The sequence below is a fragment of the Ixodes scapularis genome, unplaced genomic scaffold, assembly GCF_016920785.2.
Source record: "Ixodes scapularis isolate PalLabHiFi unplaced genomic scaffold, ASM1692078v2 PGA_scaffold8__174_contigs__length_109621045, whole genome shotgun sequence".
In the NCBI taxonomy this organism is placed as follows: domain Eukaryota; kingdom Metazoa; phylum Arthropoda; class Arachnida; order Ixodida; family Ixodidae; genus Ixodes; species Ixodes scapularis.
This window is the reverse complement of record NW_024609883.1, coordinates 7,349,071-7,373,207: the sequence shown is the minus strand read 5'-3', so window position 1 is coordinate 7,373,207 and position 24,137 is coordinate 7,349,071. Positions and strand designations below refer to the sequence as shown.

At 48.6% G+C, this 24,137-nt stretch overlaps 1 pseudogene; it reads right to left on the bottom strand.

The window, feature by feature from the left end:
* Window positions 1-3,262: 3,262 nt before the first annotated feature.
* On the bottom strand, window positions 3,263-4,157 carry LOC115309855 (annotated as a pseudogene).
* Window positions 4,158-24,137: the final 19,980 nt, after the last annotated feature.

Below are 24,137 nucleotides of genomic sequence, written 5' to 3'. Positions count from 1 at the left end.
CGCAGATAGACTTCCATTAATTTCAACTCTTTGACTTTGATTTGATAGATAGGCTTCAATCCAAATAGTAACAATAGAACCTAGACCTAGTGCTTTTAATTTTCATATCAGTTTTTCATGTGCTATACGGTCAAACGCCTTTGAAAAATCGACGCTATAACATGTACCTGTTGCTTATTATTAACGGCAAAAGAAAAATCATGAAACGTTTCTACAAGTTGGGTTACCGTTGACAGGCCGCATCTAAAGCCGTGCTGGTGGGGATAGAACATGCCTCGGTCCTCTAGGAAAGTGAATATTTGTTTTGATATAATATTCTCCATTACTTTACAACAAACACTTGTCAAAGAAATGGGCCTGTAATTATCTACCCTGCGACGGCTTCCGTCTTTAAATACTGGTACAACCACAGGCAGATAACCATTCTTGTGGAAGAGTGCGTTTGTAATGATGTGTTAAAATAATTTTAAGATAATGGGATAGCCGCTTAGCATACTTTTTTAGAAATTCCTTGGGTGTTTTATCCGGTCCCGTTGATTTCTTCGCACCAAGAGAGATAACAACTCGCGAATATTCCTGATTGGGTTATCATCACGCCCGGTGTGCTCATTTCAGTATCGTCGCTTGAGGCTTCACGGATGACATGTGACTCACGCGCTGAAAAAACTGACTGGAAAAAACGATTAAAGTGCCCTGGCAATTCTACATTGTCGGTAATAACTATGTCACCATCAACAATTTGTTCAATCGGCTCCTTTCGTCCCTTTAAAAAACGCCAAAACTTTTCGGGGGCAGTTTTTATAAAATTGTGCAGAGTTACTGAAAAAAAGCTTTCCTTGGCTTCGCTAAGTGTCGTTTTTTTAAACTGCTCTTTAAGGGGTTCACGCTTTGCTTGTTATTTTTTCTATGCCTTCTGATTCGTCGTTTCAAGTGAAATATTTCGCGTGTTATCCAAGGATTTGTACGATGAACATGTTTAATTTTGCTAGGTACATAATGATCTATACAAAAATAAATAGTTGTCTTCAAAAAGTTCCAGAGGTCGTCAACTGTACTAGCAGTGCTAAGTTGCTCGAATGCTTGCAACGATGTCTCTAAGTAATCTAACATACTTGTATCGTCTGCGCGAGCAAAGTCTTTGACAGCAATGGGCATGGAGGCCCGGCTAGGGCCGTGGCGTGGTTAGGGGGTTGAGAACACAACCATTTTGTGATCTGAGATACCTTCATTTACTGAAACTTCGTACTCAGATATACTGTCTGAAATAAAGACAAAGTCCAATAGTGACTGAGATCCATCAATGGGCGCGTTAAGTCAGCGCTCCTTTACTCCTACTCCGACGCTCCGAGTTTCATACTCCGAGCGCATCGACTAAACGGCGCATATCGTAAAGGAGCGCGACACTCGGAGGATGCGTTCCAAACCTACTCGAATGGATCCGAGTTACTCTGGCGGATTATGTCACGTGACAACAAAAATAGAGAAACGCTGGACGCGGGTAGGTTTTCGATAACCACCTTTACCCTGGAGTTAGATCCAGTAAGTTTTGGAACAGGGCACGGGGCCAGAAACCACGAAAACTAACGACGGGCCACACAAGCTCCTTCCGACCATGGATGCGGGTGGCAGAAGCCGAAAATATTTTGAAGATAAACTAATTAGGCCCGTGATGAGCGACAGAGTCTAAAGCGAATAAGACGGCGACGTTAGGAAGTCTCTACAAACGTTTTAATATTTCTGAAAGGTTTGAAGACTCGCTTCGTGCACATATGTGGAAGGTGGCCTGGCCGATCTATTTATTGACCATGCATGCTGTTCCGATTTAAATTAAAAACAACATTCTTGAACCCGCTCGTCGACGCAGGAAATCTTCAAATTTGTCAGAGATTCCCTGGTTTCGTCGGTTCTGTCTCGCAGCGAGACGGAAGCGACGCCGATGCCGGCAGACCGTCGTTCGATTGCATGTCAATTCGTTTTTAAGCGGTATACATGAACAAACCTTGCCCGCAACGCTAACTGGTGTTTCGGCTTTCCAATCTAAGTATCTTCATTCGTTGATGCTGGACTAAGCATTCTAAACAGGTCAGCGGTCTGGCTGTCTTTTCATCACAACTTTTCTGTCGCCAAGCTATCGGCACGCTCGTTCGATAGATCAATTCGGTTTCAGGCAAGACACACGAACAAAACTTTTCCTCGACGCTGACTGATGTTTCGGCTTTCAAATCGAAGTATCTTTATTCGCTGGGCTAAGTATTATAAAAGGGACAGAGCGGTCCAAATGTCTCCGCATCTTGATAACTTTTCTGTCGCTGTGCAATCGGCACGCTACCGTTTGATAGATGAATTCCTTTTTCAGGCGAGATGCACGAACAAACCTTTTTCGGAACGCTAATTGCTGTCTTGGCTTTCAAATCACATCCTTTCTATCCGTTGGATTAAGCACTAATCAGCTGAAAAGGGGCAGCGGTCCGGCTACGCCTTTTCGTCTCGACGGTCTCAACAGCAGCGCAGCCATCTTGTTTCTTTACGTGACGTCACGGAGCGCGAAGAAGTCACTGCGCTCCGAAAATTTCTCGGTGTACGAAGAGAGCGCTCGAGTGTCAGTCTCCGGTGGCACTCCTGTCCGTTTAGTGAAGGGAGCGCCAAACTTTCGCGCTCCGAAGCACGGACTTAACGCGCCCAGTGATTCTAGTGCAGTCTTCGACTATTTGCGTACGATTGTGATTAAACGTAATCTCGAGCATTTTTTCTCCGTTGGGAATATCAATACACCAGCTACCAATAGATCCCAATCCACATGCGGTAAATTAATGTCTCCAGTTAGAATTGCCCTGGTGTCACTTTTTACATGTTTAAAGAGAAAATCGTTCAGACATTCTAGGAAGTCAATCGGAGCGTTTGGTGGCCTGTAGACTACCCCTATAAGAAACACACGATTGCAATAGGCTATTCGGCACCAGACAATTTCATTACACTAGCACTCAAGTTCTACACAGTTTATATCATTTCGCAAAGCAATTGCGACGCCTCCGCCTCTAGTGGTTCTATTGGTTATTAATTTATAATTAGGGGGAACAATGCAGTCGCTCGCAATATCAGAAGAAAGCCATGTTTCTGTTATCGCCACCACGTGAGGACTCTGAGCAATTAACAAAAATTCCAGAGTGTCAATTTTATTTACCACATTTCGCGCGTTTAGGTTTAAAACATTCAGTTCGGGAGAATCGTTTCGGTCTGTAGCAACAAGTCAATCATGCATTTCAGTCCTAGACTGCAGAGGACGTCGCCTGCTTAAGTTAAGAATCCCACACAAATGTTTCCTTGTTCATCTTGAGCTTATCATGCACAAGAGAAACTTTATCACCCCTTTCTTTGTTTGATGCCGCGCTTTTCCAAAGTTGCTTTTTGATTTCTATTGTTTCTTTTGCATAGTCACTACTTATGTTCAGTATCGTTCCTTTTAGCTTTTTACAGTTCTTTAGGATTTCATTTTTTTTGTTGTAGTCGAAGAACTTCATGATTACTGGCCTACTTGTTTCATCACGCTTTCACCCAAGTCTGTGAATTCGTTCAACTGAAGTTACAGTGACGCCGATAACTTTCTGGGATACATCTTTTGTTACTGTTTGTTTGAGCTCCTCAGTGCTTTCATTATCTTTCTCGGGTAAATCAAAAACCAGAAGGTTATTTCTTCTGCTTTTGTTTTTTAAGTCGATAAGTCTATCAATTTGCTGCCTTACGGTTCGTTCCAAGATCGCAACAGATTTCTTTAGACTAGCAACTTGCGCCATTTCCTTTTCAATATTTGCTGGTGCAGTTTTAAACCCAGCAATTTTGGCATTAATGCCTGTCATTTCTTGTCTAAGACTGTCTTTTCCGGCCTTGACTTCTTGAAGTTGTTTACTCGTGTTCCTCTGGTTATTCAGAATCATCTCCAAAGTAGCCTTTATTTCTGTTGGACCTGGGTTTGACTCGATGTCCCCAGAAAGCAGCAACAACATAAAGACATTCCGATAATATGGCACGACACTTTTGAGGGCACGGAACTGTCACCAGAAATCTGCAGTCACTTCTATAACTACACTGATCGTACTGTGAACCAACCTGCATGAGCAGTTGCAGAAAGTTAGCCATGCCGGCCGTCCGGTGAGCGCCGAGCCCTCTGACGTTGGTCGAAAAATTGGCTTGCTCTTTATGTTTATACAGCCTTAATGGAGATGCGCCTCAACGGGTAATCGGTCTCTTAGCTGTAGATGAGAAATTTGTCCAGTGCGGTACAACCGCTAACCTGGGATTCTTAACGTGCATCACGCAGTAGTGATCACACGAACGCTTGCCGGTACGAAACTCATCCAGATCGAAACGGGCGGGGGCGGCGGGGATCGAGCCCAGGAGGTTCCCAGCGCAAGCTTTCGCTCCACGCTCCGAGCTGAGACGCGTTAGCCCACTCGGCCACTTCCTCCCCGACGTTGGTCGGGTCCGGTCGCTCCTTTTCTAGAAGTGCGGCGGGTGACGTCGATGACCCTCGACGAAAATCCAACCGATCCCAGTTGGTGATGATGACGTGGTCGTGTCCGGCGTCATCTTCGGGAACGAAGAGCGGCGTGTTCAGTTTCGCTGCGCCTAGTATCGGCACCAGCTGCATGAGCAGTTGCAGAAAGTTAGCCATGCCGGCCGTCCGGTGAGTGCCGAGCCCTCTCACGACCTTGGTGAGCGGCCCGTCCCCGAACGGGTCGACGCTCCCCTCCGTCCTTCCCGCTCGACCTTCCTTCCTTCCTTCTGACTTTCCCCTCGGCTCTGCCTTTTCCCTCCTTCCCGCCTTCCTTCCCGTCCTTCCCGCTCGACCTTCCTTCCTTCCTTCTGACTTTCCCCTCGGCTCTGCCTTTTCCTTCCTTCCCGCCTTCCTTCCCGTCCTTCCCGCTCGACCTTCCTTCCTTCCTTCTGACTTTCCCCTCGCCTCTGCCTTTTCCCTCCTTCCCGCCTTCCTTCCCGTCCTTCCCGCTCGACCTTCCTTCCTTCCTTCTGACTTTCCCCTCGGCTCTGCCTTTTCCCTCCTTCCCGCCTTCCTTCCCGTCCTTCCCGCTCGACCTTCCTTCCTTCCTTCTGACTTTCCCCTCGGCTCTGCCTTTTCCCTCCTTCCCGCCTTCCTTCCCGTCCTTCCCGCTCGACCTTCCTTCCTTCCTTCTGACTTTCCCCTCGGCTCTGCCTTTTCCCTCCTTCCCGCCTTCCTTCCCGTCCTTCCCGCTCGACCTTCCTTCCTTCCTTCTGACTTTCCCCTCGCCTCTGCCTTTTCCCTCCTTCCCGCCTTCCTTCCCGTCCTTCCCGCTCGACCTTCCTTCCTTCCTTCTGACTTTCCCCTCGGCTCTGCCTTTTCCTTCCTTCCCGCCTTCCTTCCCGTCCTTCCCGCTCGACCTTCCTTCCTTCCTTCTGACTTTCCCCTCGCCTCTGCCTTTTCCCTCCTTCCCGCCTTCCTTCCCGTCCTTCCCGCTCGACCTTCCTTCCTTCCTTCTGACTTTCCCCTCGGCTCTGCCTTTTCCCTCCTTCCCGCCTTCCTTCCCGTCCTTCCCGCTCGACCTTCCTTCCTTCCTTCTGACTTTCCCCTCGGCTCTGCCTTTTCCTTCCTTCCCGCCTTCCTTCCCGTCCTTCCCGCTCGACCTTCCTTCCTTCCTTCTGACTTTCCCCTCGGCTCTGCCTTTTCCTTCCTTCCCGCCTTCCTTCCCGTCCTTCCCGCTCGACCTTCCTTCCTTCCTTCTGACTTTCCCCTCGGCTCTGCCTTTTCCCTCCTTCCCGCCTTCCTTCCCGTCCTTCCCGCTCGACCTTCCTTCCTTCCTTCTGACTTTCCCCTCGGCTCTGCCTTTTCCTTCCTTCCCGCCTTCCTTCCCGTCCTTCCCGCTCGACCTTCCTTCCTTCCTTCTGACTTTCCCCTCGGCTCTGCCTTTTCCCTCCTTCCCGCCTTCCTTCCCGTCCTTCCCGCTCGACCTTCCTTCCTTCCTTCTGACTTTCCCCTCGGCTCTGCCTTTTCCTTCCTTCCCGCCTTCCTTCCCGTCCTTCCCGCTCGACCTTCCTTCCTTCCTTCTGACTTTCCCCTCGCCTCTGCCTTTTCCCTCCTTCCCGCCTTCCTTCCCGTCCTTCCCGCTCGACCTTCCTTCCTTCCTTCTGACTTTCCCCTCGGCTCTGCCTTTTCCTTCCTTCCCGCCTTCCTTCCCGTCCTTCCCGCTCGACCTTCCTTCCTTCCTTCTGACTTTCTCCCTCGGCTCTACCTTTTTCTCATTTCGCTAAGAATCCGCAGGGAAACGAAGGGCTCATCGGAATTTTATGGAATAAGCTTTGTTGCGAGTTAAAAGAACGTACTCGCCTGTGTTTCGTCCTCTGCTTGTTTTATTCTGTCTCTTACGTATTATACTTTGCCAACACGCTCGTTAAGAATATAACACACTCGCCGTTGTCACTTACGCTGCTGACGCCTTGGTGGGTGGGCCGGCCGCCGCCCTCGACCACAGCGAGACAGGATGCTCAAGATTTAACGTCAGCATTGGCCTCCAAGCGCCGTTTCGGTCCGCGCCCGTTTGCCACTCGCAATCGTGCTTGGGTAGCCGGCCTGCGATGTGGACGTGAAATTGTCTCGAATTCTCAACGTCATATTAGATGCGTTACAGACGACTTGTAACGTCAAATATGGGACGGAGTCGGCCGCCAGAGCTTCGGAGGGCGTACTGCAGTTGATGACGAAGAGCCGACCGGCCATTAAACGGGCAGTGTCACACTCGAACTACACGTCAGTCTGGGGTTCTCCAAACGTCTTGGCTGAGTTGCCGGCTTGGGGGTCGGTCGCAGTGTTAGGGGTCGGATTATAAATATAAAAATGCAAAGTAAGAAGGAAAAAAAACACAGTTCTATTGTTGCTGCTTTCTGTTCGCGCACGTAGCAACGTGTTTTTTTTTTTTTTTTTGTATTACAAACGTTTATTTTTGCTAGGGCAGCCGCGGACCTTTTGGAAAGCCTCAGCTGGTCGAGGTTTGGAGACCCCCTGCTCTGTTGAACCTCGAACGACATTTTTCCGCCCAAGGTTGCCCTCGTGTATCCGTAGCAGTTCGAATGCAAGATCAGTAGAGGCTCCGCACGCTTGAAATATAATATTGAGGCACTTCCTCTATGTATCTAATGTGTCCAATATTATGCATTCTTACCAATGTGGTTTAATGCTCTAAAAGTATATACACTTATTTTAAGTGGAATTAATATACACATACTCCAGCATACTGCAAGATATATTGCGACTAAGGGGCTTACATTAATATTATATTTTTGGGGTATTTCAATTACTCCCACTTGTTTATAGTACACTAAAAATATGCTGAGTATATTTGTAATGTGCTGTTTTTCGCTAAGATTAAAAATTGCCCCCCAGTGGCTAAAGTATTTTTAGAGCGCAGCTCTTAGGCGCCCGTTTTCGGCTTTAGCGGTGTCGCCATCACCGTCAGCGTAACTGCGCGTTGCATTATAGGACGTTTTCCATAACAGCGTCACATGTGACGTCATGTGTGAAAGTCACGAGGGTCACGAGTGACGTCACGAAGGTCACTGGTGAAGGTCACGAAGGTCACGACGAAGCTTACGATTTTTACAGTGACTTTCACGAGGCATTCACGAGTGACCTTCATGACGTCACCAGAGACGTTACGAAGGTCACTCGTGAAGGTCTCGACGAAGGTTGCAAAGGTCACAACTGACGTCACGAGGGTCATGAGTGACATCGCAAGGAGGGAGAGAGGGAGGGGAGGAGGATGGAGGACCGGGGAGAAGGAGGAAAGGGGAGAGGAGGAGGTGAGGAGGAAAGGGGTAGGAGAGGATGGAAAGGAGAGGATACCCTCCTCTCCGCACCCTCCCCTTCTCCTCCTCAAGAGCTGCGCCCTAATTCCGCATTACAGGAAATATGTCTTTCATTTTTTATAACTTCTTTGCTTCTATTGAACTTTTGGTTGAAATGAAGCAGAGAAAACATTAAGACAGCAACATTTTAAAAGGCAAGATCTGGGAGCTGCCCTCTAAATGATGAAGAAAACTAAGCCAATCAAAGTGGCACAAAAAATGCCCTCATGTGCAAGTTAGACTTGTATACAAAGTTTTTCCGCGAAAAATGCCCTCATGTGCAAGTTAGACTTGTATACAAAGTTTTTCCGCGAGAAATGCTCGGTTTATTTGTGCGTTTATCATGACAACACCAAATGCTTTGAGAAATTTTGTCTCGAATAAGGGCGGTCACAAGTTGAGACACTTAAGGGCTATTTTCCGTACCACGTTCCTGGGTGCTACAAATCTTTGAGTAATAAAGCTCGTGTATACCTACTAATACTGGAGTAATTAAAACCTGCTAAATTTTTTCACGGCCGACACCGCGTTTGCTTCCTCCTAACGCAAAGTGCATGCGTCATAAAAAATAATTTTCGGGTGAAATTTCTTTGAAGAGACCATACAATGTAGTGTAACAATATCTGAGATAGTTAGAGTCCACTACGTGATACCATACATGCTGCGTGATTTTAATTCAAACAGTTCGTTCAAGCGCTGTGAGTTTCATGGGTGCCATCTTCAGTATGAATTTATCAGGTTTGGATGAAGTAAAAATATGGGCTTTCAATATTTTGGTGGTATTGCCCAGCATGACAGAGCGCACCGTTCCGGCCTCTAGCAGAGATGGCCATGCAAACGTGGTTACGTCAGCAACCCTCAGCATATCCCTCGGCATCTCTCAGTCGACCCTCACCCAGACATGTGCCTATCTCAAATACTCTACTCAAGATGCTGTATTTCAAATACTTTTTGAAGTATCTCGGTACCTTGCAAATACTTTTGTTCGAGAGTACTTTATACTCTATTTTAATTACATTTCTGAGTATCTTGTACTCATTATCTCAAATACATTTTTGACATCCCGTCATTTTCTGAGTTTTTCGGTCCGAAGTGGCGTAGGTGTGGCACGAGCAAACGTGAACATACTTTCGACTCTCGAGCAACCAAATCCTCTTGCTAACTCCGATTAGCTACGGTGAGTTTGATTAGGCTCGTGAAAACATCGCTTTTTTGCCGATTGTGCCTTATATTTCAAACAAAAGTTCGTACAATGAAGGTTTTCCCCTCGCCTTCTGAAAGGCGCCTTTTGTTTCCTAGAGTTTCCCCCAAAAAATCCTAAAACAAAAAGGGGTGGTTTTGCAGAAGTAAAGATTGCCACACTGAGGCCCAAAGCAGACCGGTAAACGACTTACGCCAACAATGCAGACTTAAATTTCAAGAAATTACCAAGCAGAAGATGAGAAGTGAACACACACAAAGACATTTTTGTTTTCCTTGTTGTGTATTTGACCCCGCTACGGCAAAACGTCAAGGTTTTGTTTTGTTTCTTTTCTTTCTGTCGTCAGTCCGTCACTTACTGCTCTCGCGAACACCGTCCGTAAACGAACATTGATAAGCTGAGAACAGGACAGGAAATGAACTGCACCCCTGATTTAACTTCATGAGCTGGATGACCTCTCAAAATGCCAACAAAGCGTCCCCCAACGTTGAGTACCTTACTGAACACAACCTAATTGAAGAAGGTGCGACCACTGCCGTGGCTATTATGTGAGTTCTTTTTGTGATCCATCCACTCATATTCGTATCCCAAGTTCGTTTATAGTAAACTCCCCTAATAGGAAATATGTATTGTAGTTAAACGATGCGTCAAGGTGCACCGCAGGACGTGATATTCAGCGATGTCGCTATTGGCAAGGCGCTCTGTCCCGTTTGTTGTCCCCACACCTCGGTGTTTACCCATCACAAGGCCTGTGTACATGCCCACAGGCCTTCTGGGAATGTCCACGTCATCTTAGATAGAGAGGAAATCTAAGTAGCCAGCACCTTCACCGCCGGAGCTGATACATTGTTTCGCCTTCCAACAGATCGACTCCTTATCGCTGCCCTGTCATCACCCGTACCGCCACGTGCAGCGCTGCCACCCCTGCTCCCGGCGACGGCAACATCCGGTGTCCTCCTTCAAAAGGAAGACCACAGCGGCTGTCTCGGGCATAGAGAGGCGATCTAAGTAGCCAGCACCTTCACCGCCGGAGCTGATACATTGTTTCGCCTTCCAACAGATCGACTCCTTATCGCTGCCCTGTCATCACCCGTACCGCCACGTGCAGCGCTGCCACCCCTGCTCCCGGCGACGGCAACATCCGGTGTCCTCCTTCAAAAGGAAGACCACAGCGGCTGTCTCGGGCATAGAGAGGCGATCTAAGTAGCCAGCACCTTCACCGCCGGAGCTGATACATTGTTTCGCCTTCCAACAGATCGACTCCTTATCGCTGCCCTGTCATCACCCGTACCGCCACGTGCAGCGCTGCCACCCCTGCTCCCGGCGACGGCAACATCCGGTGTCCTCCTTCAAAAGGAAGACCACAGCGGCTGTCTCGGGCATAGAGAGGCGATCTAAGTAGCCAGCACCTTCACCGCCGGAGCTGATACATTGTTTCGCCTTCCAACAGATCGACTCCTTATCGCTGCCCTGTCATCACCCGTACCGCCACGTGCAGCGCTGCCACCCCTGCTCCCGGCGACGGCAACATCCGGTGTCCTCCTTCAAAAGGAAGACCACAGCGGCTGTCTCGGGCATAGAGAGGCGATCTAAGTAGCCAGCACCTTCACCGCCGGAGCTGATACATTGTTTCGCCTTCCAACAGATCGACTCCTTATCGCTGCCCTGTCATCACCCGTACCGCCACGTGCAGCGCTGCCACCCCTGCTCCCGGCGACGGCAACATCCGGTGTCCTCCTTCAAAAGGAAGACCACAGCGGCTGTCTCGGGCATAGAGAGGCGATCTAAGTAGCCAGCACCTTCACCGCCGGAGCTGATACATTGTTTCGCCTTCCAACAGATCGACTCCTTATCGCTGCCCTGTCATCACCCGTACCGCCACGTGCAGCGCTGCCACCCCTGCTCCCGGCGACGGCAACATCCGGTGTCCTCCTTCAAAAGGAAGACCACAGCGGCTGTCTCGGGCATAGAGAGGCGATCTAAGTAGCCAGCACCTTCACCGCCGGAGCTGATACATTGTTTCGCCTTCCAACAGATCGACTCCTTATCGCTGCCCTGTCATCACCCGTACCGCCACGTGCAGCGCTGCCACCCCTGCTCCCGGCGACGGCAACATCCGGTGTCCTCCTTCAAAAGGAAGACCACAGCGGCTGTCTCGGGCATAGAGAGGCGATCTAAGTAGCCAGCACCTTCACCGCCGGAGCTGATACATTGTTTCGCCTTCCAACAGATCGACTCCTTATCGCTGCCCTGTCATCACCCGTACCGCCACGTGCAGCGCTGCCACCCCTGCTCCCGGCGACGGCAACATCCGGTGTCCTCCTTCAAAAGGAAGACCACAGCGGCTGTCTCGGGCATAGAGAGGCGATCTAAGTAGCCAGCACCTTCACCGCCGGAGCTGATACATTGTTTCGCCTTCCAACAGATCGACTCCTTATCGCTGCCCTGTCATCACCCGTACCGCCACGTGCAGCGCTGCCACCCCTGCTCCCGGCGACGGCAACATCCGGTGTCCTCCTTCAAAAGGAAGACCACAGCGGCTGTCTCGGGCATAGAGAGGCGATCTAAGTAGCCAGCACCTTCACCGCCGGAGCTGATACATTGTTTCGCCTTCCAACAGATCGACTCCTTATCGCTGCCCTGTCATCACCCGTACCGCCACGTGCAGCGCTGCCACCCCTGCTCCCGGCGACGGCAACATCCGGTGTCCTCCTTCAAAAGGAAGACCACAGCGGCTGTCTCGGGCATAGAGAGGCGATCTAAGTAGCCAGCACCTTCACCGCCGGAGCTGATACATTGTTTCGCCTTCCAACAGATCGACTCCTTATCGCTGCCCTGTCATCACCCGTACCGCCACGTGCAGCGCTGCCACCCCTGCTCCCGGCGACGGCAACATCCGGTGTCCTCCTTCAAAAGGAAGACCACAGCGGCTGTCTCGGGCATAGAGAGGCGATCTAAGTAGCCAGCACCTTCACCGCCGGAGCTGATACATTGTTTCGCCTTCCAACAGATCGACTCCTTATCGCTGCCCTGTCATCACCCGTACCGCCACGTGCAGCGCTGCCACCCCTGCTCCCGGCGACGGCAACATCCGGTGTCCTCCTTCAAAAGGAAGACCACAGCGGCTGTCTCGGGCATAGAGAGGCGATCTAAGTAGCCAGCACCTTCACCGCCGGAGCTGATACATTGTTTCGCCTTCCAACAGATCGACTCCTTATCGCTGCCCTGTCATCACCCGTACCGCCACGTGCAGCGCTGCCACCCCTGCTCCCGGCGACGGCAACATCCGGTGTCCTCCTTCAAAAGGAAGACCACAGCGGCTGTCTCGGGCATAGAGAGGCGATCTAAGTAGCCAGCACCTTCACCGCCGGAGCTGATACATTGTTTCGCCTTCCAACAGATCGACTCCTTATCGCTGCCCTGTCATCACCCGTACCGCCACGTGCAGCGCTGCCACCCCTGCTCCCGGCGACGGCAACATCCGGTGTCCTCCTTCAAAAGGAAGACCACAGCGGCTGTCTCGGGCATAGAGAGGCGATCTAAGTAGCCAGCACCTTCACCGCCGGAGCTGATACATTGTTTCGCCTTCCAACAGATCGACTCCTTATCGCTGCCCTGTCATCACCCGTACCGCCACGTGCAGCGCTGCCACCCCTGCTCCCGGCGACGGCAACATCCGGTGTCCTCCTTCAAAAGGAAGACCACAGCGGCTGTCTCGGGCATAGAGAGGCGATCTAAGTAGCCAGCACCTTCACCGCCGGAGCTGATACATTGTTTCGCCTTCCAACAGATCGACTCCTTATCGCTGCCCTGTCATCACCCGTACCGCCACGTGCAGCGCTGCCACCCCTGCTCCCGGCGACGGCAACATCCGGTGTCCTCCTTCAAAAGGAAGACCACAGCGGCTGTCTCGGGCATAGAGAGGCGATCTAAGTAGCCAGCACCTTCACCGCCGGAGCTGATACATTGTTTCGCCTTCCAACAGATCGACTCCTTATCGCTGCCCTGTCATCACCCGTACCGCCACGTGCAGCGCTGCCACCCCTGCTCCCGGCGACGGCAACATCCGGTGTCCTCCTTCAAAAGGAAGACCACAGCGGCTGTCTCGGGCATAGAGAGGCGATCTAAGTAGCCAGCACCTTCACCGCCGGAGCTGATACATTGTTTCGCCTTCCAACAGATCGACTCCTTATCGCTGCCCTGTCATCACCCGTACCGCCACGTGCAGCGCTGCCACCCCTGCTCCCGGCGACGGCAACATCCGGTGTCCTCCTTCAAAAGGAAGACCACAGCGGCTGTCTCGGGCATAGAGAGGCGATCTAAGTAGCCAGCACCTTCACCGCCGGAGCTGATACATTGTTTCGCCTTCCAACAGATCGACTCCTTATCGCTGCCCTGTCATCACCCGTACCGCCACGTGCAGCGCTGCCACCCCTGCTCCCGGCGACGGCAACATCCGGTGTCCTCCTTCAAAAGGAAGACCACAGCGGCTGTCTCGGGCATAGAGAGGCGATCTAAGTAGCCAGCACCTTCACCGCCGGAGCTGATACATTGTTTCGCCTTCCAACAGATCGACTCCTTATCGCTGCCCTGTCATCACCCGTACCGCCACGTGCAGCGCTGCCACCCCTGCTCCCGGCGACGGCAACATCCGGTGTCCTCCTTCAAAAGGAAGACCACAGCGGCTGTCTCGGGCATAGAGAGGCGATCTAAGTAGCCAGCACCTTCACCGCCGGAGCTGATACATTGTTTCGCCTTCCAACAGATCGACTCCTTATCGCTGCCCTGTCATCACCCGTACCGCCACGTGCAGCGCTGCCACCCCTGCTCCCGGCGACGGCAACATCCGGTGTCCTCCTTCAAAAGGAAGACCACAGCGGCTGTCTCGGGCATAGAGAGGCGATCTAAGTAGCCAGCACCTTCACCGCCGGAGCTGATACATTGTTTCGCCTTCCAACAGATCGACTCCTTATCGCTGCCCTGTCATCACCCGTACCGCCACGTGCAGCGCTGCCACCCCTGCTCCCGGCGACGGCAACATCCGGTGTCCTCCTTCAAAAGGAAGACCACAGCGGCTGTCTCGGGCATAGAGAGGCGATCTAAGTAGCCAGCACCTTCACCGCCGGAGCTGATACATTGTTTCGCCTTCCAACAGATCGACTCCTTATCGCTGCCCTGTCATCACCCGTACCGCCACGTGCAGCGCTGCCACCCCTGCTCCCGGCGACGGCAACATCCGGTGTCCTCCTTCAAAAGGAAGACCACAGCGGCTGTCTCGGGCATAGAGAGGCGATCTAAGTAGCCAGCACCTTCACCGCCGGAGCTGATACATTGTTTCGCCTTCCAACAGATCGACTCCTTATCGCTGCCCTGTCATCACCCGTACCGCCACGTGCAGCGCTGCCACCCCTGCTCCCGGCGACGGCAACATCCGGTGTCCTCCTTCAAAAGGAAGACCACAGCGGCTGTCTCGGGCATAGAGAGGCGATCTAAGTAGCCAGCACCTTCACCGCCGGAGCTGATACATTGTTTCGCCTTCCAACAGATCGACTCCTTATCGCTGCCCTGTCATCACCCGTACCGCCACGTGCAGCGCTGCCACCCCTGCTCCCGGCGACGGCAACATCCGGTGTCCTCCTTCAAAAGGAAGACCACAGCGGCTGTCTCGGGCATAGAGAGGCGATCTAAGTAGCCAGCACCTTCACCGCCGGAGCTGATACATTGTTTCGCCTTCCAACAGATCGACTCCTTATCGCTGCCCTGTCATCACCCGTACCGCCACGTGCAGCGCTGCCACCCCTGCTCCCGGCGACGGCAACATCCGGTGTCCTCCTTCAAAAGGAAGACCACAGCGGCTGTCTCGGGCATAGAGAGGCGATCTAAGTAGCCAGCACCTTCACCGCCGGAGCTGATACATTGTTTCGCCTTCCAACAGATCGACTCCTTATCGCTGCCCTGTCATCACCCGTACCGCCACGTGCAGCGCTGCCACCCCTGCTCCCGGCGACGGCAACATCCGGTGTCCTCCTTCAAAAGGAAGACCACAGCGGCTGTCTCGGGCATAGAGAGGCGATCTAAGTAGCCAGCACCTTCACCGCCGGAGCTGATACATTGTTTCGCCTTCCAACAGATCGACTCCTTATCGCTGCCCTGTCATCACCCGTACCGCCACGTGCAGCGCTGCCACCCCTGCTCCCGGCGACGGCAACATCCGGTGTCCTCCTTCAAAAGGAAGACCACAGCGGCTGTCTCGGGCATAGAGAGGCGATCTAAGTAGCCAGCACCTTCACCGCCGGAGCTGATACATTGTTTCGCCTTCCAACAGGTACGTGCAAGTCGTTTTGCCAACAAACGCATCGTACCAGCTACTTAGATCGCCTCCCTATTTTGTAACGCCTGTTGTTTCGAGCAGTATGCCGACGAACCAAGAGCTGGCGAAAGAAGTTCAGCTACTGAGGGATGAGCTAAAAAATCGAAATGCTGAGTTTAAAAAAGAGTTTGATGTTGCAAACAAAGAAGAATTCCGTTCTTTGAGGAACGAACTGCATGAGGCTCAGAATAGTCTGGCCTTCATGAACAAAGATATCGAAGAGCTGAAGGCAAAGTGTGATAGTTTGAGTGCAGACAACACAAAACTGAAACAGAGCGATGATTTATTAGAAACAAACAACACGGACCTAACACGGCAGGTCGCTCAACTCGAGCAGTACTCACGTCTCAACAACGTTGAGATCCGTGGCGTGCCCAACAACCCGACCGAAGATCTCGGAGAGCTTCTAACGCACATTGGTAACCACATCAACTGTCCCATCACTAAAGCTGACATCGACATCGTGCACCGGGTTCCCACCCCAAGTCAACCAAACGCTCACAACATAATCGCGAGATTCATCTCGAGGGATCATAAGAACGATTTCCAAAAGAAGGCACGCCGCGCTCGCATCACAAGCAAAGATTTGAACCTACAAGAGGAACCGCGTCAAATCTTTTTTAATGATCACCTTTCTCCTCTAAACAAAAAAACTCTTCTCTGCGGCACTGCGCCTAAAGAAAGAAAAGGAATGGATGCACCTGTGGACTGACCAATGTGTTATTAAAGCCAGAAAAAGCAATGGGAGCTCAGTTCACAAGATCGTGTCTCAGGATGATTTGAGCGTCTTTGTCTAGCTTCTAAATCTTTGTGTCCCTCTTCGGTTCTCACTTTTTCTTTTCCTTAAGAACGTATCCTTGCTTGAACCAGACCTATTTTCCAGACAGACATCCACTTCATCAGAGTTATCAGTACTCCATCTGAACATCAGAAGCTTACGTAGTCATTATGACGATCTGATTTGCTTGTTATCTACCCTAAAACATGATTTTCACTTCATCGCCCTTTCTGAAACATGGCTCAGCAATAACACGAATAACAACTTCAATATCCCTGGCTATCAGGTAATATATGGTCATCGCGAATCACAAGAAATAACGTTTCCGTCTAAATCGCACGGGTGAGTTGCTCTTTACATAAAAAATACACTTACTTTCAGACTTCGAGATGACATTCATATATCATCCAATCTTTGTGAATCACTATTTATAGAAATTCCGCCAAATCCCAAATCACCTAGTGCAGTTCCCGATAAAACAAAAAATACACTCATAGGCGTCATTTACCGTTCACCAAATAATGCAGTTGAGCACTTCTTAGGCAGCTTAAATGAAACCCTCAGAAACATTTCTCAAATTAATTCGAATGTCATCATTATGGGCGACATAAACATTGAAACTTCTGCTGATTCATCCGTCACTTACAGATACCTAGATACACTAGCCGTCTACGGACTACAACAATGCATAACAACAACTACCCGCTTTAGCGACACAAAACGCAGCACTTTGGATCACATAATTACGTCTTGTCATCCAACAGACTTCACAATTGGCACTATTGCAAGCGACATAACCGACCATACACCCATTTTCGCTGTTTCTAATACACATACGGTGTCACAATCGATAACACAAACTACTCAAATATACGATTACAACGTAATAATAAATACATTAAACACGAAGTCGTGGGAGAGCGTACACCAGGCGCCCACGGCAGACCTAAAACTAGACAACTTTTTAGAAACACTAAAATCTTCCATTCAAATAGGTACGAAAACCAAAACCCTATCCCGCAGATGAGTCAGAAAAAGCCCCTGGTTGACATACGGGCTGCAGCGATCTATCAATCACAAAAATAATATGTATAAAAAACTAAAACGCAATCCATTTAATCTACACCTTCAATCTAAATACAAATTGTATAATGTTTGTTTAAAGAAATTAGTTAACGTAGCTAAACAGCAGTATTTTTTTTAGTAATCTTTCTAGCTCCATTAACAATCCAAAAGAAACCTGGAAAATTATTAATTCTGCATTAAATAAGAGTACTACCGAACAAACTGTGTCAGCCTTAAGCACCGACCAAGGCATAATTACGGACAAACAAGAAATTGCTAACACGCTCAATGACTACTTTTCAACTATCACTACAAACGTGCAGTATCTTTCATGCACAAATCTATCCACCGGCACACCAAATATAGCTCGTAATGACACGACGTTTTTTCTTTACCCTGTCGATCCAGAAGAAGTTCATAATACCATTAACACGCTAAAAAATACTTCGTCGTCGGGGTGCGACGGAATACAGACAATAATACTAAAAAAATGTGGTTCCATCGTTGCGCACCCTTTGGCTGATATTGTCAACAAAAGTTTCACGACTAGCTCTTACCCTGACTTACTCAAAATAGCAAAAGTGATTCCAATATTTAAAAAAGGAGGCAAACTAAAACCAGAGAACTATCGACCAATCGCCTTACTTCCTGTCATTACAAAAGTGATTGAAAAACTTCTACTAAAGCGACTGAACCTGTTCTTCTCTGAAAATAATTTGATCACTCCGTCACAATATGGATTTCTTAAAGGGAAATCAACAGAACTCGCGTTATTAAATATGGTAGAGAAAACAAAGCAAAATATTGAAATGAAGTTATTAACAATGGGAATCTTTGTAGACCTAACAAAAGCGTTTGACCTAATTAACCATGAACTTTTACTACAGAAATTAAGTGCTTACGGGGTTCGTGGTGTTGCTCTCAATCTAATCGAAAGTTATCTATCAAAGAGATGCCAATTTGTCACTTTAGATGGCACTATTTCAACAACTAAACATATTACCATCGGTGTTCCGCAAGGCTCAATATTAGGTCCCTTTCTTTTTTTAATATATATTAATGACCTGGCAGCCTATTTACAAAAAGATTGTGTTCTTTATGCCGACGATACAAATATTTTTATATCTAATGCAAGCGTGACAGAACTATACATGGAAGCTAATAACACTTTAGAAAAGCTAGCTAAATGGCTAACCCATAACAAATTAGTTTCCAATATAGCGCAAACAAACTACATAATTTTTGCCCCGAAAAACAAACTAGTTTTAAACACACCTCAGCTTTTGTTTGCAAGTATTAACCTAACTCGAGTGTACCATACTAAATTTTTAGGACTAACACTTGACCATCAGTTAACATGGCACCAACACGTAAAAGACACAACTAATAAGATATATCGAAATATACCAATTCTATATAAACTACGGCACATATTTTCCTTACGAACCCTCCAAATGCTTTATCATAGCTTCATTCATACTCACATTTCGTACGGGTTATCCATTTATGGATTGACATATAAAACAACACTAAAACCCATAGAAATCGCCCAGAATACGGCACTACGAGCAATGCTGTTTGTGAATAGGCGCGAAAGTGCTCAATTTGCATACCGCTTCCTCAACATTTTAACAGTTCATCAATGCCTCGATTATCGTGTAGCATTATTAACATTTAAGTTCATCACCAATCAGATAACATGCTCTTCAATTAGTTTTACTCATCAAGATGTCATGTATCCTCTGCGTTCACATTCACAAGCGTCACTGTCTGTACCATGCATACGAAATAATTATGGTGCGTTCACCTTCATTTACATTGCTACTAAAACGTGGAACTCTCTACCACCCTGCCTAAATGCCATGTCATCATTCTATATCTTTAAACAAGCCATACGTGCCCACATACTATCTGCATGATTCATCAACCATTTCTATGCCCGTCCCCCCTCGCCCCCCCCCCCCCCGATTCATTCTTCTCTCCTAGGCACACCTTTCACACAATCACACACACACGCACACACAAAAAAACAAACTGATATTGTCCTTTTTTCTCGACTTTCTAGCTTTTCTTCTCTCTCTTTTCACTTGGTTTAATATTTTGATAATGTAGATACCACAATTGTGTTTCGTTTTTTTTTTATTTTATATTATATATAATGGTGTTAACTTGATCGCTGACTAACCCTTTATTACCAAGGGGTCCCTTCAACAGTTTTCTTTTGAAAACTTTGGGACCCCCGTCTGAATAAGTGTAATTATTTAACATCTTGTGTACAAATAAAAACACATTTTGACTTGACTTTGACTTGATCTTCTTTAGAGCGCGGTGCACAGTGTAATGCAAAAATACTAACAATAAACGAAGTGGCGTTAAGTGCCGGATCTCTCCCGAAAGCAGTCGTCAGGTGATGCAAGCTTGACCCACTTGGGCTTTTGTGCTGACCTGGGCCCCGCGCATGCTGCATTGTTCATGTAGGCCGGAGTGGTAACAAAAGAGCCCCTCCTCGAACACACCGGAAGACACGAACTCCAGCCGAACGCTGACGCCGCATTCGGTCATGTCAGCCTAGCGCTGTGCCATTGTATTTGTTATCGCCATTCGTGTGGTTGTAAAGTTAGCCGCTTGGGGCACCATAATCTGATCTCCTCCCCATTTTGGGGTATTGCCACGCGCGTCACCGAGCGAGCTCGTGGCCGAATGGTGTCCCCTCTTTGCTCTCGCACGGAGGCTCCTGGTTCGATTTCAGGGTGCAAACTCCTTTTATATTTATTCTTTCAACTTGACATTCTCGTAAGTTCGAGAACCTTGTCATCTGATCGAGTTACGAACGTCCTAGACGCCAACCGTTCTACGCCGAATGTTCCAGAAACCCACGCGGGTACAGAAGGTGTTACGCGTGGCGGTCCGGAGCTAGTCAGTCTCGCCTCAGCGTTCGATCCTACTGTTTCGCCGGCATCGACGCCTGCGACGCTAGCCTTTCTCATATATTTTGGTTCGGGCACAAGTTCGCTCTTTAAATGCTTTGTTTCTTCAGTTATTCGCCGCCTCATCAGTTGTCATTCGTGACAATATCCTGCTCCTTATAGTTGAACTGCATAAAATAGCCCTATGATCTTTTTGTTCTTTTTTACCGTTTTGTTTTGTTCCGTGTTAATAAACCATTCTGGTAAACCAGATTTGCGCAGCTGTATAATTGTCGTTGTCAATGACATCGAAACAAATTAAGCAATGCAAAAGTATCTTCAAACGTAATTGAATTACATTTCTAAGTATTTGTACTCTACTAGAGATACTTTACACTTAAAGTAACTTGAGTAGTATCTTAAATACTTTATATAGCAGGTATTTAGTAACTTAACTTAAATACTTTAATCGAGTATTTTGTCCAACACTGCCCTCACCTAACCCCAACTAAACATCTGCGAACCCTCGGCTAATGTTACTACAGCAACTCATAAAAAACACTCCATGGGATGCAGACCTACCCCTTAGGCCCAACGAAAGCGGGTCACTGCATTCCAGATTCGCATAAGGCGGTACCCTCTGGCGTCTAGTTAAACGCGGAAGTTGTATAGTTATGTTTTGTTTAGTTGGGCGGTACACAGTCTCTCTTTAGACAAGGGTCAGCTAGACTTTAATTGGCCAACAGAAGTAAGAACTTTTAATGCTTTTACGAAAACCTGGAGGTGTCTTTTGTTTGTCAGCTCCGGGAGAGAGGGAACAGGAGGGCAGAGCGTTACGCGTGCGACACTCATATTGGTCCGAAGCGCTGACTTCAGCACGCGTTCCCCTCTCCCTCTCTTTCCGCCGCTAAAAAACTGACAGGCACTGCCCGGATTTTGCCAAAACGAGACCTTTCGCTTTCGTCAAAATCACGCGCACAGCTGGCGCAGAATCAGAGAGGAGGAGGCGCCGTGCCACACCTCCTAGTTAACAAAGCCGTTGTAAGGAATGAGGTGGCGTCATCAGAAAAGGCCTTCGCTGGACACAGATTGAAAACGATTGCTGCGTCTGCGCTCGGCTTCGAGTTAAGTTTGAGACGAACGTTAACATAATCGTCGTGTTCAATCAAAGCCTTCGTTGATGACGCCATCTCATTCAGCATTACGGCTTTGTTATCTAGGAGGTGTTGCGTCGCGGCGCGTTAAAATACAGGGGGAGCAGAGTTGCCGCGCTCTGCCGTCGCCGGTTGTTCTTCGCTCTGGGTTTCTGTAGTAGCGGTGCGTGGGCTGTTATGCATGCGTGGTTAAAACGATGGATGCGGTTCCCTCCACGAGTGGCATGGATGTAGTTCCTTCCACGAATGGTATGAATGTGTTTTTTTTCCGCGAGTGATATGGATGACCGTATCCAAGGGCGCCGGCGTATACTCTGACAGGCCGATTAACAAATAAAGGCAGCGAAAAAAAAATACGAAAGGGTCTATTTTTAGACACTTAGGGAATCCGTTAGGCATGATAGTTGGGAAATGCCACACACGTTCTTCTTTTAAACATCTCATCTTCTAGCAGGGTGACATTAAGTTTCCAAAGTTGCCAATTAAACTTAGGCCTTAACGTTTGCTGCTTCCCCGCCATTGCAGTTACTAGACAATGATCACTGAAAGGAAGCGGTTTGACAGAGCATCCCGTGGTGTATGGGGCAAGGTTTGTAGACACGTAGATCCTGTCTAAACGCGCGTGTACGGACAACTGCTAGCGTGTGAAACTTTATTCCCTTTGCGTATTAAGCATCTGTGCGACGCCTTCTCATTCGTTACCATCCAATATTGTTTGCAAAACTGCGTGCTCCTGTCGCTAAGCAGATCATCTGACGACCTATTTTGAGGCCTACTTACACAGTTAAAATCGCTTAAGAAAACAACGCATCTGTCACAGTTAATGTACTGTTCTACTTGTGGAAGTAAGTTTCCCTGCCATTAAATCTATTTGGCGCGTAAACGCACAGCACCCGCCAAAGTTGATTTTTATAGTTTTAAATCACAATTAATAAGTCGCCCTTCACTGACAGTGGCAATTTTCGAATCCGTTAGTGAAATGTTTTCAAAATAAATAAAAAAAAACACCCTGCAGAGTTGCCAGTGGCATGACTCACTGCGCGATTTCATATCTACTCGTTAATGGTTTTAAATCCTCCATTATCTGTTCGTCATCGTCCATTTTGCTTTCCTGAAGGGCAAATACATCTATATTTTTGTCATTTACCATTCTTCGCAAGTGGTACTGTTTTTTTTTTTTTGTTCTTTTTTTTTGGAGGGGGGGGGGGGGCATTTAACCCTTGCACATTTAAAGAAGCACGCCGGAGAAGTACACTAGGTTCAAGCGTGTTTATGAGGTAAAAGCTCTCCGGGCTTACCAATGGAAGGAAAACACCGATCTACAACGCCGCTTTAACCTACGCACATGTCGTGTCGTCCAGTGACTGCCACTCACACCGAGTCCTTACGCCTACAACCACCCATTTGGCTTTGAGTTTCGGACCCGGTACGAAGTGTCTTGGGTCCACTCGCTTGCCGCAGCCACCCATCTCCACAGCCGTCTTCTGGCGAGGCTTGCGGTAGTTCTCGTTGTCGCTTTGCTGCCTGGTTTGCATCGACCTCCTCCATCGCTTTATTTCGCTGTCCGGGGTCTGTTCATCCTCCTCGGCGTTTGTTTCCTTCAATTTCTCCCTAACTTGTGGGAAACACTTGCCGTCCTTTTCGGGTTCTTCCTTCATTTGCTTCTTTCCCTTGGTGTTGTCACGTTGACCTGTCACAGCTGCACTATCTTTTTTCGCTACGAGGTCATCCTCGATCACTTCTTTGACACTTGGTGCCTGAGGCTCCATCTCCCCCGCCGCCGCTTCCGCGTCTGCCTCGTTCATCTGCCAGTCGTTCGCTTCAAGGTATTTTCGATCGTGGGCACCTGATGCATTGGTACGGACACAGTCTGTGCCCTCATGGCCAAACTGATGGCATTCCGTGCATCGCGGGACGCAGCAGCCTCTCCTTATGTGTCATTGCGACGACACCGAAGGCAGAGAGGGGCCCTCCCAGGCACCAAAACGAAAACCTTGCAACATTCGACTCGAATCTCGAGCGGGATGTTGTCCATGCTGATTCCATCTTTGAGCTTCATGCGTACAATTTGAGTGTTCGTCCGGACATTCTCAAAGCACTTTTCGCGGAAGTGGTCTATGTTGATGTCGGCGACCTTGCCAAACCGCTCTAGTTCCTTAAGCACCTGGCAGTTGGGCACGTCGTAAGGAACCAAATGCAACTTGACCCTCATTTCCATGCTGCCTGTTTCGAAAACTAGGCAACGCCCGCGCCAACGTCCACTGCGGTTTTCTTGATTTCTGTAAGGCCTTTGATAAAGTTTCTCACCGGCCATTCCTATTAAAATTGATCCGAACGTGCTACGCTGGGTAGAATCGTTTTTAACCAACCGTTCTCAATTTGTGCATGCCTCCCCCCCCCCCCTCCAACCCCCCCAATGGTACTAACTCTTCACTTTCTCCCGTAGCTTCTTGAGTTCCCCAGGATTCTGTTTTAGGTCCGCTACTTTTCCTAATCTATATGAATGACCTGTCTTAATGTATCTCATCTAATATTAATTTATTTGCTGCTGATTGTGCACTATATAAAGAAATAAAAACTAACTACGACATCTCTGTTCTCCAATCTGATTTCTGTATCTAACTGGTGCGACAAGTTGTTGATGTAACTCACCCTAATAAATTTAAATACATGAGAGTTTCCCATCTTACTAACATATGCTCGAATTACAATATTGCCGACGCTCCGCTGCAGTTTGTGTCATCATACAAATACTTGGGTATTTGCATAACTTCTGATATTTTCTGGGAAGCTC